Source organism: Sylvia atricapilla, chromosome 1 (genome assembly GCF_009819655.1).
Source record: "Sylvia atricapilla isolate bSylAtr1 chromosome 1, bSylAtr1.pri, whole genome shotgun sequence".
Taxonomy (NCBI): Eukaryota; Metazoa; Chordata; class Aves; order Passeriformes; family Sylviidae; genus Sylvia; species Sylvia atricapilla.
The window spans coordinates 90,143,384-90,158,358 of record NC_089140.1 but is presented as its reverse complement, the minus strand read 5'-3'; positions in this window follow the sequence as shown (position 1 = coordinate 90,158,358).

The following is a 14,975-nucleotide window of genomic DNA, read 5'->3' as shown; positions in this document are numbered from 1 at the left end:
TTTTAGTAATTGAAATGTGAGATCTTTTGTTTCTTGTTTAAGCATACTTGAAGAACATGATGTGGAAAAAATTAAATCCTTATATGCATTCCTTCCTTGAGATTTTAGACACAAGATTAACACAGAACAAATTTCTTTGCCAGGTTGGTAATGTTACAAAAGCTGTTTCTCAGATTAGGACCTGAGTTCTGTACCATCCCTTTCACACAAAAAAAATTGTGAATATGCATCACACTGTGTGTATCTTGAAGAGTAAAGTTAATTCAGTGGTGTTGGGCTGGTCATGGGTACAAGCAGCCAGTACGAGGCACAGCTGCTTTCTGATATTGCTGTTACTTTGTGCAGCAACTCGTTGTTTCTGACTGTAGACAAAGACCATAGAAATCTAAAATCATTTTGGTAATGACTTTTTTTGTTGCTCTTAATATTCTGAGTTTCAGCAGCCTGGGACAGAAACGAGTACTCAGAACGCACATGACACCGCGACTGGTGTTCGTTGCTTCAGGTTTCAGTTAATCCTCTCCAGAGTGCTCTGAGTACTCAACAAAGAAGTTAATTTAAGATAATTTCCCCACATCTCTTAGAATTATCAGTAAATTAGCCTCTGTGCTGATTTGAAAGAGGGCAGCATCATTTGTCCAGTGCCTACTCAATGGTAGCAAAGATAGATAGAGTAAGTCGCAGTTTCAGGTAGCTCTTCTCCTGTTCAGTAAATAAATAATGCATCCCTGAGTGGCAAAACCAATCCTTCCTGGGAAACACAGCAGAATATACCTTTTCATGTACAGCTTTACCATGTCAAATATAAACCACTAATGCTTAATACTGTGGTAAAAGCAGGAGTTTCATGTTATTTTTATGTATGCATAATGCTGTTTAGTTCTTTTGAATGTCTTAGTTTGGTAACCAGTCTTCCTAGTCCAGAAATGCACACAAATTCATAATTGGCTTGTAAATGCTTTATTAGAAGCTCTACACTCATTTCCTCCATAGCCTTCAAAGATCTAGCGTAATGACTATCTGGAATGAATTCTGCTCCTTGTTTTAGTAGCAGCTGCATCTGTGCATGGTTAAAACTAGCTGTTAAAGGTTACACAGTGTAATCACTTTTTCAATAACATAAAAATATAAGAATATTTGCCAGTTCTGATTCAATGTCTCCTTCAGAAAGCAGTTGTCCAAAATACCTGATCTGTAGAAAATCAAGCCTATGTTTTTAAGGAAGAACTAAGAATTTTTAAGGTGGATTTTTAAGAATTCACCTTGGCAAATCAGTGACTCAAAGAAAGTTGTGCAAAGCAAGGATCATAATACTGGCCAGCCTGGGAAAAAAAAAAACCCTCCACATTCTCAGTCCTGTCTTTACAACTAATCATCATCAGAGGGTCACTGGGTTGAATGTGAACACTTTTTGGTTGCTACAGGAAGTGCACAGTGGCTTTGCTGATAGTCTAGGCTTGGGCAAGTCAAAGTTTGGCCTTTGGAATCCAGGCAACACTGTTGCCTGAGCTAATGCTCATGTGTCTTACCTGGATTCTGAAGTACAACAGGAAATACTTTGTCATGGCTGTCTTTTTAAATGGCTTTACTGCTATGTCCTTATGAGCAGCCAATGATTATTTGTCTGTCTGCCTTTTATTGGATCAAAGGTGGAAGGCAGGAGTAGGAGTCAAATCTCCCCTGAAGCTGTCAATGACAGTGGATGAGATGTTCAAACATAAAAGCTAAGACTACAGTGGCAGATGTAAAACTTGGAGATTTCTGACTTTCATTCTCTATTTTGCCTAATGTGGTGTGATATTATAATGATTTTTTGTTACTTTATATGTGACATGAAAATTGAATTGTGCTACATGTGGACCATTGAATATAATTTCTAAACACTGAAGCATTTTTTAAACTTTTTTAAATGAAAATGCCATCAGAATGAAAAACTGAATATTTTTTCTAAATTTTTTCTTCTATATTTTCTCCAAAAAATATTCTGTGTGATGCAAGAAAATTTAATTATGCTTATTTATAACAAACTTATATGCATTTTATACTGGCTGAGTGTCTGGGATGGTGAGATCTTTGAGAAAATATTTAAACAAATGTACAACAGTCTGAAAATCTGACAGTGATGAATTTTGAGTAATACAAAACTTTGAGCACTATCACATGGTTTTAGTTCCTCCATGTTTCATGATTGCCATTGATATTCCAAACTTCTAAGTGATTTAGTGAGTTTTCTCCTAGTGATGTTTTTGTAGTTTTCCTTTCAAGTGCTTCAAGTTCTCTGCAGCATTTCCTTTTCTGTACAGTCATGTACTCTGCAAAAGTGCATAGGTCATTTCTATGTTCAAAATATGCCAGAATGAGAGGAATACTGTGTAGAGGTATTAAATCAACTGCAAGTTTAAATCCGGTTGCTTGAGATTCTAAAGGGAAAAATAAAAATGATGAGGCAAAAGACTGGTGGAAGACAGATTCTAGTTCCTAAAATCTGTATTAAGAATCTATTAGTAGCCATAAATGATGGCTACATAAATTTCCATAAATGATGGGCTGTCATTACTTTTTTTTAAATTCATCTTTTTGGGGGAAAAAATAGAAGGATGGGTTATCTATATTTTTATTTTGAATTTTGATTTTAGATGCCACATATTTAAACAGGGATTTCTGCATTTCTACAGATTCTAAACCTTGTGTTAGAGCATTTGGCTCTGAAGATGTGTCTTTTCCAAGAACTGTAAGAAAAATGTTCTCTAAAAAAGACACTACACTTTTTCTTTTTTTTCCTGCATATGTATTGATGGAAAGAACTGCTGTTTTCCCCAGCTGTGAAGATAATGGAGAAGCCAATTTTTGCTGACCATGGAACAGAAAAATAAGGAGATAATATTATTTAATCAGTTTTATTTTCTAGATGCTGTCCTTTTAAAAAGTTGGAATGGAATTCATCTTTAGGGCAAAGTGAAACCTATATTAGCTCTCTTGGAGCCATGCTTAAAAGTTGGCTTCTCTGACAATTATCTGTTATATGTTATGCACAATAATAAGCAAAATTGATTTAAACACTGTTCAGCTCTGCCTCATTGATAGCTCAGGTGTGAGCTCTCTGAACACAAAGAGTATCCAGTGCTGCACTGAGGTTTCAATGTCATGAGTGGTGATGAGCTTTTGGGATAGTGTGAGAGAACAAAGTAGAAAACCAGCCATGAGGAAATGGACTTCTATATATTTTTATAAATACTTGCTTGAAGAGCATATGTACAATAAAAAGAGAGAGGAAAGAATATCCCATCCTATATGTTTATCATTGTTGCCGGAGTCAACTTAAAATTTCCTTTTGTTCCTCAGTATGTGATTCAACTTCTATAAGACCTCTAGTTTTTGATTTGAAATTGTCTGAATTAAGATACAGCAGAAAAATTAAAGGCAGATGTCTCACACCTTAAGCCAGTCTCTAGAGTCTTTCAGAGCTGTGCAGCGTATACAAAGTTCTGACCTTCCTTGGCAAAGCTTCTTAATTTTCCCACACCGGCAGCTTTGCTGTTTTTATTTTTTTGGGGATTTTTGTGCCTCACAATGAGTGTAGCTAAAACAAGCAATGCAGTGAGCATGAACAGAGCACACAGTAGGCAATTTGGGGACTCATTTATCACTGATCAATAGAACTGCTTGGACAGTGGATGAGATAGCAAACAATTTGATTTATTATGTTCAATGTTATAATACATGATTTTAAAAGAAATTAAAACCTCAAAACTAAAACCCTTTATCTTATTTATTTACTGTTTATAGAAGTAATAAATACATACTGCCATTTCTTTAAAAATATCACCCAGCTTCATCTGCAAAATGTGATATATTTTCTTGAGCGGCATAAAAATGATGGATTTTCAAAATGATTTTAACATTTTAATATTTTTAGCATAAAGATTCTAACACATTCAATTAGTAAAGCAAATATATGTTAGGAAAATACAGAAACTAAGATTCGACAAGTGCTGAATATGACAAAACTTTTTGGTCTCAGTTTGCTCTCACGGAAAAATTTATGTCTCTTGCAATAAAAATGAAGTTATGAAGTAACCTAAATAAAAATATCAGAAATTAATCTATTCTGAAATATACATGTGAAAAACTGGAATAATGATGACCAGTGACTATAAAATTTATTTTTGAATGGTTCTCTACCTTTAATGATAAACTCTTGTAGAACATTTTTTTCAAGATTTCAAAAATTCCAGAAAAGAGAAAGAAGGTGTTTGACACCCCCCACAAAATTTTCACTTCAAATTGCACCTAATTAAAAAAAAAAAAATTGTTGAAATATTGCAACAATATTTACTTAATTTTCTGAGACAATTTATAATTGTTTTCTGAGTAGACTGGGGAACTGAAGACTCATCTCCTTCTGAGGTATTTTGGATGAGCTGTGAAATTCAGCAGTAGAAACCAATATATAGAAAGTCAAAGAGGTATTCAGTCACAAAGAACAGACACTGTAATTAATGATATGCTTAGTCTGTGGTCTTAAACAAAGACATATTAATTTTCATGAAAAATTGTCTTTAAAAAGGGACTTTTTTTTTCAAGCATTTCAAAAGCAGCAGAATTAAATTTTGAAGGAGGGAGAGAAATTCTCTGAAGATAGATACCAATGCTGTGTACCAAAGTTAACAGATATTAAAAGAGGTATAACTGCACTGTATCTGTCACATGTAATAAATGCAAATTATATTGTAGAAGATTTATTTATTACATAAAGAAATCTTAAAGAATTTTGAACTTCCGCATATTATTTTCTATTTAATTGAGGGAGGTCTGTAAGTAAACTTTGATGAAGACTTTCACCTGAAAATTCCCTGACATTCTCAAAGAAGTACTGAGTAGTTGTGTTTTTTATTACTAAAAATAAGTACATTCATAATTTTCCTTATTAGTCCATTTAAGGCTATTTTATTCTGTAGTAGATATTCCATAAAAAGACTGCAATTTATCAACACCTTCCACTTGATCTCTATCCTTTTTTTAACCAAGAGATTTTTTAAAACTTTGACAGAAATGGCTTATTTTTGAAAGAAAAATTCCAGATGATAACAGTTAGCACAAGTATGTATATGTGGCTATTAACAGCTGTGACTGATATCTGTCAAGGAAATCAGTCTCCACTAAGGAAAAATGGTTTTGACTGACTTTGGCAGTTGGTTGACAGACTAAAAATCTTATACTGCCTGTGGATGGACGTTTGAGTTTGTTCTTGCTGAGGTTTGTCCCTCACCCACTCTCCTCAATGGTGCAGTAATGACAGGACTTCTCCCTCCAGAACAAGAGAATCAAGTGCCAGACTAGAAAAAAATGCACTTTGAGGTTGTTGGTACACATGTACATACATACATACATACAGAGATACATACATACATAAATAATTGATTTATAGAATGGAAAAGTCTTAAGCAATCTACTTCCAGACATGTTAGGACATTGCAAGACCTCATGAAAATATTCTCTTGCAGTGCTCACAAAGAAACATGTCCTGTGGCTGCACTTCAGGAACTTCTGGCTCATTCTTTATAGTAGTTAGTAGTTTGCTTAACCTTTGAGGAAATACTGGGTTTTCGATTATTTTTTATTAGAACTCAGATTTTTATAAAAAAGAATGAAGGCAAATTGCCTGGAGAGCCTTCCTTAATGACTCAGAAAAACATCCTATTGCTTCAAAAAGGTCTTAGAAAATAACTGTAGGTATTAAACTATAGTTTAATTTAACATGATGATGAGCAGGAACCTCTCCATGTCAAATTTTTATGAAATAGTAAAGTAGAGAGTAATATGACTTCTTCTTTCACTGTTGTCATATATATCACAAAAGTGATGAAAAGAGAAATTGCAGGCTTTGTCATTTGCCAGTTGTTTTTTTAATCCAATTCAGGGAAAAAATATTCCGAAGCTTTTCACTTTCTGCATGCAGTGGAGTCAAAACTCTCTGTAGTAAGAGCTCTGTGATCACCATTCTCATTTAAAGTTTTGCACTTGGTGAAACAATGTTTTCTGACTTGATCTCTGTTATATCTAGACACCAGCTCCTTATGTTCTTTATTAGTACTTGCTGGACTCCTTCCACTCCTTTGACTTAGAAGGCCACAGTATAACATAGAAGTGGCCTGGTTAATGGTCCTTTCTTATAGAAGTCTCATCCCAATTTACTTTGGTTCTCCATTACTCTTTTGGATTACTACAATGTATATCCTGAAAACCCACCTGTATTCAGAAAGCTTTAGAGCTGATTTAATTGTTTCATTGGTAGGAACTGCCTTCTGCTAAAACGACATATCTTTATAAATGCTGTTGTGTTTATAATGATTTATTTTATGTATATTAAATGTATCTAAAGCACGTATAGAATTACCAGAACTGAGAAGGCTTTAGGAATTTATAGAAAACTATTTATAAAGTTAAGGAATAGATAGGAAATTCAAGTTGAGTTATATGAAATTAATTTTAGCCATTGTAAAGGATATTGCTTTTCTTCTCCCTTTGATTTAATTATAAACTAAATAAAAAGTAGCATTAAGAAAATTGGCAGAGTTAATTTGTGAGCAGAATTGTAGTGCTTCTTTTTTATTTCAGAATCCCTGAACTTTATGAATGATTAATATAGATAAGAACATTAATGTTGGTAATAAAGACTACACAAGTAAAATTTTAATTATGTACATTTTTCAGTGCATCTATCTTATAAGTAAAATCATGTGATAGAGTATATATTCAGTTAAGTGATACATATGAACTGAAGATCAAATGTTTTTTGTAGCTTAACACACTCGAAATATTTCTTTTGTGTAACAGAAAAAACACTCCACTCTGCCTACCTTATTGTTAACCAGTTTTCTACACATAGCATCTGTTTACATTAGTAATGTAATTGCTGTGATAATAAGCTCATTGATTTAGTATCTAAGGAAATAATCAGTCAGGACATCACATTTGTCTTCCTTTACTTGACAGCCTATCTTCTACACTGAATAGACAATGTCAATTCTTCCCATTGTTTCAGAGAAATGGAGCAACACAAAACCTCAGAAAGATCTCTTCTCTTTGCCAACTATTGCCATAAAAATGTTCACTGCAGCTAACTGGTATTGGACAAATTTAATTTTGACCGTGGCACAAGGCCAGTACACTTTAGTGTAGGAAAATTGTATTTCTTTTGTTATACAGACAGTATGACAGCCTTATCTTTCACTTGATAGTTAAGCAGAAAAGGACTGTGAAATACTGAAACTGAAATAAAACAAAGATGCAAACTTTGGTTAAACTGTCTCACTAAGATTTTTTTTCCCACTTTTAAGCATTTCTACGTGAAAATACGTTATAAAAATGTTCACTGACTAGGAGTTAAAAAGCAATTTACAAGATTGTAAGATATCTATGTACTTGGAACAGAGTTAAATTCCTAAAATTACTGAGGAAAAAATAATCTGCCGTGAAATATAGAACATTCACAGGTTTTTGATTTTTTTCTTTATTTTATTGACAGTGTTGCCTTAATATGTCCTTGCTGCAACTTTGTATTTTGTAAGTTTTCAAAAACCCATGGTTCATGATCACTTCATGGGCTAAAATTGTGAAAGTTCAAGTTGTCTTGACCATGTGTGATGTTCAAGGTACAGAGGATGAGAGTCTTTCCCCTCTGCCTCTTTGCTGCCCGTGAAGCTGCAGCAGCACTGACCCTGTATCCAGCTGTGCTAAATCACTTCTGCCTGGAATTTTTTATAGATGACCAAAGAGTGAGAGAAGTTTCATTCCCCTGTGGTGGTGAATCTCAACTCACTACTTCATAGACAACACAAATGAACTCACATCATACAAAACATCAAATAATACTGTTCTATATCAATATACAAATTATACTAATACTGAAATAATACTGATCATATAGCACCAATATATGACAGGACAACAGTTAATGGCTTCAAAGGGAAAAAGAGTAGATTTAGATTAGATATTTAAAAAAAAAAAAAGAAAAAAGGAAAAAAGAAAAAAAAAAAGTGAATGTGATGATGAGGCACTGGAACAGGTTGCCCAGAGAATCTGTGGCTGCCTTGCCCCTGGAAGTGTTTAAGGCCAGGCTGGATGGAGCTCTGAGCAATGAAGTCTAAGTGAAAGGTCTCCCTGCCCATGGCAGAAGTGTTTGAACCAGGTGATTTTTAAGGTCATTTCTCACTCAGGCCATTCTATGATACGTTAAAAATACTGCAATTAGTTGCCATGTGCTTCGCAAAGGCAGGTAATCTCTAAACATTTTAGAGAAAAAGAGAAGGAGTACTCTTCCTCTTTTAAGAATAAGATTAAAAAAAATAACATTTAAAGTATTATATACCATAGTGTGCTCTCCAGGAAAGGGACTGGAAGAGTGAATTTACCTCACTTTCCCTCAACTTCAGAAAAGATTCAGGTTTTGTTTCCTCTACATAGCCTATATTTTAATTGAAAGTGGGAAGAAGACTTACATTGTGGAAGAGTCAGTAGGAATGAAGATATGCAAAACTAAGCCCTATCATGGAGTGTTAATTACCTATGCTGTAGTTGTACTTACAAGATGAGAGCAACCAAAGACAGGTTGTTCTTTGTTTCCAAACCAGATGTGGGGTAGCAGAAGTGTGGCCTCACAGCTCATCTAAATTCCGAATTCCGGCAGGCTGACAGCTGCTCCTTTTCTGCTGATTAAGAAACACCAACAAACATTTTTTTTTTTTCTCCCTCCTCCACAAAGACCTTCTTGGCTGCTTATATTTGTAAACTCAAAAATGGGCTCTTCCCATTCATTGTTTTTAACTGTGATTATTAAAAAGGAGGTATTATTAAATTGAGAGGAGAGGCAAGGTTTGGATGAGATCTGCTAAGAGGTACAATGGTATATCACACATTTAGCTGATGCATCAGAAAAGAAAATGCCAGTTACAATTGAACATTGTACCATTTTTTCTCCATAACTCTCCTGGACAGAAGCCTTGAAAAGTCTCTCTGAAATGAAGTCCTTTCTTGTCAGACAAATGAAGTCTATTCAGTTTTGGCCCCTGAGGGGACTGCTGGCAGAGTTCAGACCTGACACAGGTCCAGACCCCCTCCTGCTCCACATAAGGTAGAAAATCTGTGTTTCTGCATTAATTTGCAGGATAGTATTTTAGGTCTCTTGGTGTTCTTCCACTTCTCAGGAAAAAAAGAACAAAATCAAAAGGACATGATGCTAAAGATGCCCGAAATAGTAAGTCTGAGTCAAGAGCAGAGCCACAATGATCCAGAGGCTGGAACATTGCTCCAATGAAGACAGGCTGAGAGAATTGGGTTGCTCAGCCTGGAGAAGAGAAGGCTGCAGGGAGCCCTTAAAGATGTCTTCCAGCGTTTGAAGGGAGCCTTTTGAAGAGGGACTTTTTACAAAAACATGTGGGGATAAGACAGGACAATAGCTTTAACCTGAGAGAAGGTTTACACTGGAGACAAGGAATAAATTCTCTAGTGCAAGGGTAATGAGACACTTGAATAGGTGGCCCAGAGAAGCTGTGGATGCCCCACCCTTGGAAGTATTCAAGGCCACTCTGGATGGGGTTTTGAGCAACCTCCTCTAATGGAAGGTTCCCTGTGGCAGACAAGTTAGAATTAGGTGATATTTAAGATCCCTTCCTACACAAAATGCTTTATGACTCAGTAAAATGTGTGTTTTTATGGGCATTACCTCAGGGTGGACAGTATGCTGATGTGATTCTACATTCAGTTGACATCTGGCAGAGATTTGGTAGGGTACTTTTACACTAAGAGTTGCACATCACTTGTAATTTTGAAGATGCATTTGTTCCAATCCCAGCTGAACATATTTTTTCCTCTAACAGTAATTTCCTTTTGAAGAGAAATGAATATTTGGCAGGATGTGAAGAAGTATTTTGCCTTTGTCACCATGCTAACAGCTTTCCCAGTGCCCTTTCCTAAAGCTGGATTATCTAGTTTGAGGCATATACCCAAGCTGTAAACGAACACCTGTTACATACATGTAGACTATGTCTATTGAGAGGTTTCTTTTCATGTACATGTGCATGAATATGCAAATATTGTTGTAATGTAAAAAAAATTATAGAGATGTCCAAAATAATATTTATATTTCATCAGACTGAAAGAAATTTATTTCAGTTTTAGTGTTCTTCCTCAGGAAACTGTGCCTACTAATAAAAAAAAAAGCTAAAAAGCTTTTTTGAGGTACAAACAAACTAGTCCTGAGGTTCTGCAGAATACACAACAACAGCATCAGAAACTGGGACTTGAATACAAGTTTTCTTCCTACTGGTTTGTACTTAACTAAAGTGGTTGTTCTTCTTCCTATAACAAGGGAGTTCAGAAGGTTGATTCAAAAGAAAATATGTACATCTGGATGGCTGATAGTAGCTCAAACAGTAGTGAAATATGGATAATGGGTATTAACCAAAAGAGATAGAAGGCATGCGGATCCAATCCCCATCCTCTAAAAGCATCCACTCTGATTGCAAACAGGTTTTACCTAATGATTTCCACACAGGAAATTCTGGAGTTATATAAATTTTAACCTTTTTTTTTTTTTCTTTCCTGACCTTTCCTCTCAGAAAAAGAAAACTTGTGGAAATGCAGCCCTAGGAAGAGCAAACTGGGGAACACCTGTGGGAAAGCAGATCTTCACTGTGGAAGGATGAAGGTTCACTCTATGAAGGGCCTGTGTTAAATCTTGTCTGCTGAGCAGAAACACTGGATGAGAATAAATAATAGGAGAGAAGATGAGAGAACAGTTTTCTCCTTCATTCTGAGATGATAGATGTTTTTCAGTTGGAGATGTGTCACTCACACAAAAGCTGGTCATTAATAATAAGTCACCTTCATTTTATACTCACATCTGAGAATAACACCTCTCTGTGGTTATGCCAAATTTTGTTTGCCTACTTTCCTCAGGGCAGGTGGGTTTTTCTCACTGTCAGCTGAGTATCACTGGTGTTTTTTATTATCACCAATCATCAGCAAAAAGATTGGAGAGTAAGTATGGTGCTGTTTTTGAAGTTTCGTGGTTCTTATATAAGCTTGTTGGAAACAGCTTTGAAATTTTTTTTCCTTTTTTTTTTTTTCTTTCATTTCTTTCACATTTACAGTTTTTGTGTAGGTTCTCTTCCTCTTTACTGTCTTACTCAGTGCTACACTACTCTGGGGGAAATAAATTTCTTTCAGATAAGGCAGAAGATGCAAGATATTCTAGGATGTTCTATATTAAATCAGGAAGCTCTGTGGTTATTCTTGATAGAATATTACAAAAATTTTACATGCACTCTGCAGTTCTTACTTGTAGGTGGTTTTACGTTTTGAGAGCACTTTTTGAAAACTGTAGTCCTGGGAGATGAAATAACATGAAGATGATGGATTGCTGAGGATATCTTAAAATGAGCAGTGCCTGTTCCATTTATGAATGTAACAGTCTTCAAGGTTAGAAATGAAAGCTAAAAAATCAGTAGTTAAAGCTGTTCTAAGTAAAGGAACAGTTCTGAAATGGAGTTATGTATAAGCTGCTTCATATATCACCCTTTGTTATGGTTTAAAATTTGAGTGTAGGTGTGAGCAACCACTATAAATTGCCACGGAGATTAGTATTTCAGTCACTGACTTGTCCAGGAACTGTTTGAGGTAAAATTAACAGCATCTTTATATTTTATCTCCTTTGGTTAAAATCTATTAAAAAATGACATGCTCCTACTTGTAAACTTCACTTTTAAAAAAAAATCAGACTGAGTGTTGCTGGAGTTTGCTACTTAAAGCTTCTGACCTTATGTCTCGTATCAATCAAACAGTTTTGGGCTACCTCAAATGGCATTTTCCATCCCTACCTTTTCTGGCTGTCATGGAAACACCATGCACCCTCTTCTAAAGGTACTGTAATACTGCTGGGCCGAGCATAAATCACATTAACAGTGGAGCTGGAAATCAACTTAGACACAATAATGGTTGTAGCTTAGGGAAATAGCCCTTTGCCTCTCTTCTAGATAGCTCCAAGTCAGAGAATTTCATGGGAAACCAGGTTCCATTTCCTGGAGGAAAGCCATCCTGAGGACACTTGCAATTCTGCACTGAGGTAATGAAAATGGCAGGCACGAAATCTCTGTATCCACTGTTGGCTGGAGGCAAATTTCCTCTGAGATCTGTGATTTCTGAATGACACTTAGCTTTTGCTTTTTTTCAAGGGTGCAAGTGCTCATGAAGAAATTAGAGAGAGAGACAAAATATTGCACCTCAAGCATCTCATTCTCAGAGCATGGAGAAGAATCATTGCCTGGCTTCAGTCTTGCCTTACAGTATAAAATATTATAGCACTCTTTCCTCCTCCCCCAAATGCCATCTTGACTGTCATCAGCAACAGGAGGAAAAGGAGCATCTGTATGGGAACACTTTATTTTATATTCTTCTTCTTCCTCTTGTGAGCTCTTTTTCCTTACAGATGTTCACTTTCTCTTTTGTCTGTTTCCTTTTCTGAAGTTGTAAGTTTGTTCCAGCAAAAACAAAAAGAGAATGGGGTGTATCCTCATCCCCTCTCATAGTGAAAACCCTAGAGCTCTGTTTTTAACTGTCATTCCAGAAGAAATCCTGGAAATTTCATTCTTTCACCCTCTCCTCCCATTTCTATTGAATGAAATGGCAGCAACTGCTCCACCATTAGGATCAATATCCAGGCCATTATGTTGGCAAAAGAAGCAGCAAATCACATTTACGTGGATTGTCAGATTCATTATTATAAGCAGATGGCAGTCCTTGCACTACAATGCAGCTAAGAAAAGACGGACATCATTTCAAATTAAAATCTATAATGCTAATACACATCTCTAACTCTTTGTACAGGCCTAAGTGCATTAATCTTCTGAATGATTGGCCAGTGTGTGCACTGCTTTAGGTGTTTTCACTTGAGTGGAGCTAAAAGGACAGCTTTTAACTGAGAATGGTTAACATTTATTCATACAGATTGATAAAAGTTAACATGCAATTTTCTTTACTAGTAGCTCCCTAATAGGAATTAATGGGACATTTTGAAGAGAAAATACCCAGTTCAGATGGCCAGTTTAAGAAATGTGTTAACCACTGAAGAGAAGATATGTTAGTAGCATCTCCCTTATATAAACTCCTTTTAAAATATTTACTCATAGAAAAAAAAAAAAATCAGGGCATTTTGAAAATGTGCTGTAGGCATATCTAAGTATGCTAATAGATTTCATTTGTTAAATGTAGACAAAAAATGGAAATTTTTGTCATCAGACGACTGTCAAAATTTTGAAAAGTGAACGTAAAATCAGTCTGTTCTTTATATATATATATATATATATATATTTCTGGAAGATGGTTCCCAGAAAAAAAGAACTTTGCATATTTCAGAGATAGTTATATCTGCAGCATCAAAACAATATAGCCTGTCATCATATTTTCTATAGCATTCTCTAAAATATCAGAATTTTGTGCCCAGTTTTTAGGACATGAAAGTTAATTACTGCATTCTTCCACCTTTCTCTAGAAGGAATATATTCAAGAGTATCTTCTGGTGATGAACTATGGACAGTGTGCTGTCATCCAGCCTAACTGTGAGAATGTTTTTGCTTCTAGAGAAATCTTTACATCATTAGGGGCTGTCCTGGACTTTTTCTGCCTGTGAGTAATGCCACACTAGAAGCCATGTCATCACACTGTCTATTCCAAGTTAAACACCTTTCCTTTTGGAAGAGCTTAATAGGTGAGCAGCATTAGACTGATGCAGCTGATTGGATCCATGGGGCAAACAAAATTCCTGTGTTTTCCCTAAAGAAGATTTTTAAAAACATCCAAATTAACTACAAAGCCATGAACTTCTGGAATTCTCCCATTAAAATCTTATAAATATATATGTCATTGCAAAAAGGCTTAGCTTTGCCAAAGAACTAACTGAAAAAATAAAGTCTTTTAAAATGTTTTGACCAAATCCAGGTAGGATCTTTTATACCATTTATTGGTATCCAGAGATTTAATTTCAAAGGAGACAGAACTTTCAAAACTACATTATGTGTTCCCTTCTCCTAGTGCATGTCAGTACCATGTGCTAACATTAATTGCTTATTTCTTTAAATATCATTGATGTTTAGTTTTTCTGAATTCTTTTGTTAACAGCATATCTGAAACCCGATGACTCTGTATTTAATTCATATTTGCTCATCTTAATGACAAAAATTGATTTATTAATATTTTCTTGTTCCATTCACCTGACTCAGCACTAAAACCTAGTTTGCTTGTCCAAGCCAGTTGTTATGTGAAGCAATAGATAATAACGTTTCACTAATATAAACAATGTACAGCAGCTTAATAATTTCTTTACCTAGATTTTTTTTTTTTTTTTGAGTAAGGATTGATTTGAATCAAAATGACAAATTTGAATAACAAAGTATGGGGGAAAAAGGTAGTTTTTCTGTTTGGGAAGTTGCTTTAAAACATACTGCATGGAGAGCTGCACAGCAAGATTCAGAAAGTGATAATGAAAGACAATTTTATTTTCCAAATTTTTTTGAAGAAATCTCATTCAAAGAAATTAAACTTGAAAGAAAGGTATGTACCCATTTACAGCTGTGTGAGTGTGATCTTCCGAAAAACTGTTTCATGAGAAAATCTTGTGTATTTGAAAGTTCCAGTCTATCTGGTTGTTGAAATTAATCGATTAACATAAGAACTTCAGGTCAATTTTAACTTCTCAACTTTAATTCTGTGGCTATCAGAGAAAAAATTAATAGGAATTCTGAAAAACTAAAAATTCACCAATGTTTTGATATGTTGAACAGCACTTATTGTAATATTTGAATCTTTTAAATCCTTTTGTTTGTAAAATTCTCTACTAATTATTGAAGTCTTAAATGCTATGCATATCTTTCAGATTTCTCTTTTAGAGATTACAGATAGAAACAGGTAGATCAAGGGTG